This window comes from Sinocyclocheilus grahami, unplaced genomic scaffold (assembly GCF_001515645.1).
Source record: "Sinocyclocheilus grahami isolate Dianchi unplaced genomic scaffold, SAMN03320097.WGS_v1.1 scaffold1959.1, whole genome shotgun sequence".
NCBI classification, from domain to species: domain Eukaryota; kingdom Metazoa; phylum Chordata; class Actinopteri; order Cypriniformes; family Cyprinidae; genus Sinocyclocheilus; species Sinocyclocheilus grahami.
This window is the reverse complement of record NW_015507138.1, coordinates 820-5297: the sequence shown is the minus strand read 5'-3', so window position 1 is coordinate 5297 and position 4478 is coordinate 820.

Sequence of the window (4478 nt, the reverse complement as noted above, 5' to 3'; positions counted from 1 at the left end):
GTGTGTGTGTGTGTGTGTGTGTGTGTGTGTGTGTGTGTGTGTGTGTGTGTGAGTGTGTTACGTCCCAAAGACGTATAGTTCTGTCATGACTTTAAGATACTGTGCGTTTCCTTCTGTTGTTATGTGCATGTGTCCTGCTCTCCTCTGGCTCCTCCCACTCTCCACTCTGGCAGGTGGCCTGATTGCTCCCCCAGCTGCACCTGCTTACCAGCCAGGAGGGAAGCAGCATAAAAGCAGAGCACAACTCTCAACCAGGGAGAATCCTTCTCCAGAGCCTGATCTGTGTCCTGCCCGGTCCAGTTTGTTGAAACTGTGATGCAGCTGTTGGGAATCTGCATGGTTGCGAACATTTTTACTCGTTGGTTTAAAATGCTGTTGCTCTAGTTGCCTTTTCTCTAGTGAATTCCTTAGTCCTGCTAAACGTAAGTGAAGAGTCCTGTTGTGACCAAGTGCTCTAAACTCTATTATTTTGTAAAACTGTTATTCATCTGATTGTTTGTTTTTGTTGCAAGTTATGATTGGGAATTGTAGGGAGGCGGGCGCCATTTCATTTTCATAAACCCCTGTTTTCTCCTGTTTGGTGGCTAGACAGGGAGTGAGCGTACTTTCTGTTGTTGATTTTCTTTTTCTTTGAGAGATTTAGTAAAGGACTTAACTCCCTAGTTAGACTGAACTTTTGTTTGTTGTTTTGGCCTCGTCCCCTCCTGAAGCCTCTGTTCCCCTCCTAATTTATACTTCCTGTTCAAAAGAAACCTGGCTATACTTTGCTAGCCTGTAATAAATTTGTTAAAAAAGATGTTGTTGTTGTGGCAGGGCCCAGACAAATGCTCTTTGACCATTTAATATTATGTTCTGGAAAACAACCCATAGGACATAACTGTGTGTGTGTCCAGGTGCTGCTGCATATGTCGGGCTCATACTCTGGCACACTTTCACAGCATCACCGCTCATCTTGAGCTCCTCCCCGGCCCTCAGATACAAACACAGACACACACATTCACACTGGGAAAAAAAGAAAATCAATTTTTATTTTTGCACTCATATTTTAAGTATGGAATTAAGTAAAATCTACTTAACCAAGTTATGTAAAATTAGTAAAGGAAATAAGTAAATTTAACGTGGCCAGTTAGAGTTTGAGGAGTCATTTCTACTTAATTATTTTAAGTTTACCCTGCAATACTCAAGTACATTTCACTCAGTCACAGTTCGTAAACTTTACTCAAACAACATTTATTAACTGAATGAACTCGGAGATCTCAATACTTGGCGCATTATACACAATGACGCTAACAATCAGTGAATAGTGTTTAAGTATGAATGCATCATTTTGAGTAGAAAATGAACCCCAGATGTTAAAAAGGTTAAAAAGAGTCCCAGCCGCTGGGTCAAAACAACCCAATAGCTGGGTTTGTCCCTTTTTAACCTTTTTGACATCTGGGGTTCATTTTCTACTCCAAATGTTACCTTAGTTAAAACAAATCTAATTTTCAATAATGTGTATTTTATAATAAGGCCCATTCATTGTGTGCGGCTGTTAAAGTCTCGTCTATGTTCAGCCTAATGAAGCTGTCAGCGCTGATCTATTATGCTATAGATTCACAGAAGAGACGGTGTTTGTTTAGGCTTCAGAATAAAAGCAGCCTGTGTGAATAATGCTACTCTTCTACAGGATTCAGGGCAGTTTTTGGTGGATTTTTAACATGCAAAGTCATGTTTAGTCACTCGCCGACATTCACTGCATCCTAATTTCTCTGATTTTATAATTAGTGACGTGACATGACATGTGGCCAAGTATGGTGACCCATACTCGGAATTAGTGCTCTGCATTTTACCCATCCAAAGTGCACACACACACAGCAGTGAACACACACAAACCGTGAACACACACCCGGAGCAGTGGGCAGCCATTTATGCTGCGGCGCCCGGGGAGTCCGACTCTCTAACCATTAGGCCACAACTTCCCCATTAGCCTGATACTGCGACGAGACCATAAACTCTATGACTTTAATTACACAATGAGCACAAATGTCTTGCATGCTCATTTCAAGCCTCATAACGCAGAGCAAAGTGTCAGTACTTCACATTAGTCCTTTACAAACGCAGCTCTTAAAGACACGACGCTGCGCTTTCACACAGGCCCACATGTGAAAATTATTCAAAAATGCATGAATATCAGTGTTTTGTATTATTTATACACTTCTGTATGTGGGTCAAAGACGTGAAGATGTCCGCATCAAAAGAAATTGACAAAAGTGATTATATGTCCACAGAAAGCACATTAAATGTTAGTAAAGCGTCTACTTTTAAGGTTTCAAATAAGTGTTTGGAGGATACAATGTTACAATTTGGTTGAAATAATGTTACGCTGTCGTTCAGTGGAACACTTACAGTTATGTAACAATTCAGACAACATGCTTATTCTGACCTGTACGTATTAAAATATATAAAAGAATGAGTGAGCATATTACATTCTATTGGGTTTTAAATGAGTAAAACATTCTTACTGACAAAAGGGCAAAAGCTAGGATAGTGGCACATTTTAAAAATGTCAAGTTACAACTAATTAGTGTTTGGGGAGAAAGTAATTATTCATAAATGGATTTTTGTTGTAAATATGCCTGACGAGATTGTTACACTGAATGATATTTTAGTGGCTCTCTTCTGTAAATCAGGGAGAAATCTATCATATTTATTTTTTGCTCAGAAAAACAAAAACTAAATTGCAATTAAATTAAACAGAAAACTTGTACATTTTTTGGGGGGAAAACAACACAATTTAAAGCAGTATTACACTTGTTTTTATGCTTAAACACTTTTTCGTCTTTGACCCGTGTAATAAATGTAATTATCCACAAATGTAAAAGGCCATCACAAAAAAACAAAAAAAAACTATTTTTACTCATTTTGAAATAACAAATAAAGAGCTGCATAAAGATTGATTTATTTACACAAATTTAATAAATTACTTCTTATAAGAAAAGATATTCCTTATTCACAGATCTATAATAGAGATGCATGTAAAATTCATAATTATAAATGACCAGCTTAATAATTTATATATAAATCTAATAAAATAAAGTAAAGATAAACTCTGACACACACACACACACACACGGACACACACACACACACACTCACGGACACACACACACACTCTCTCTCTCACACACACACACTCTCATGTAAAGCACAGCTGTGACGGACCGACAGACTGCGTCTGATGAAGCTCCTCCTCGTCCTCCTCCGGCGGGGTTTCTTTGGGAGGAAGGATGCCCTTCTTCCGGAGGATGTCATTCCACTCGGTGTCTGCGTTCGGATCCTAGATTCAGAAAACAAACAATATTCTCATTTTAGTTACAGTTTTAGTCACTCTCTCATGGAACTGGATACAAAAATATTAAAAGGTTAATCGTGACTTCTTATCTCACGGGTTTTCCTCTGAATTCTGATATAAATTCATAATTGCAAAGAAAAAAAATCAGAATTACCTTTTTTTTGGGATATTATTCACAGAGCTACGAGTTTCAGTATTTGTTAACGTTTATTATATTATAATTAGCACAAATGTATTCATGAATGGTTTTAGTGAAGTATGATAACTCTATAAAGTATGAAGTATAATAGCAGTAACTATAATAAAGCTATAGAAACGCCCTTGATGTTCAGTTCTGGAGATTTTCTTCAGACAACATCAACCCAAGAAGAAGAGCTCAGCGGTGTAACCAGCTTCAGAGACTAAACTAACCCATCATCGCCTCCAAACATCCTTCACACACACAAATCAACAATATAATGAGCATTAAACTATGATCTAGATGTTGTAAAGACACAGACCTGCATCTCGGAGCTGCTGTGCGTCACGCCGCTGCTCTGCTCTCGCTGCACCGGAAACAGAAGGAGCGCCGCTCTAACCGCTCCGGCCGAACACCGGCTGACAACAACACTCGCCGTTTCATCCGTCTGATCAGTAAATCCGCCGAGAAATCAAAATGAGTGCGTTAGCGATTCACGTCAAAACTGTATAATTGCATAAGATGATTAATGCGAACATTTAAAGAGAACATTTCAGAGACGCGCGTAGGACGAGAATCAGTGCTGCACCGTTTTCCGGCGTGTTTCTGAATGTCCATATATGGTGTTGAAGCGCAGCGCACGTGCGTCCAGATGCGCTGTCAATCAAATGACGCTCATTTAGCAAATCAATAGTTTTCTCCGTGGCTTCGGTGCATGACTCAGATCAGAAATGACATTCTCAAAACTACCTGTTCAACCTCCACATCATAAAAGCAGTTTCTCTTTCTTTTGAACAAGTTGCGATTGCTTTGGTACATTCATGCAGTTGATTATATGTACATTTATCTGCGGTTTCCTACATGATCAGCTGCTAGTGTCATGTTACTCAGAATGTATTATATAGTTCTCTGTGCTATTGTCTTGTAATACCTTTGTCATTATACAAATTTATGTCCTCATTTGTC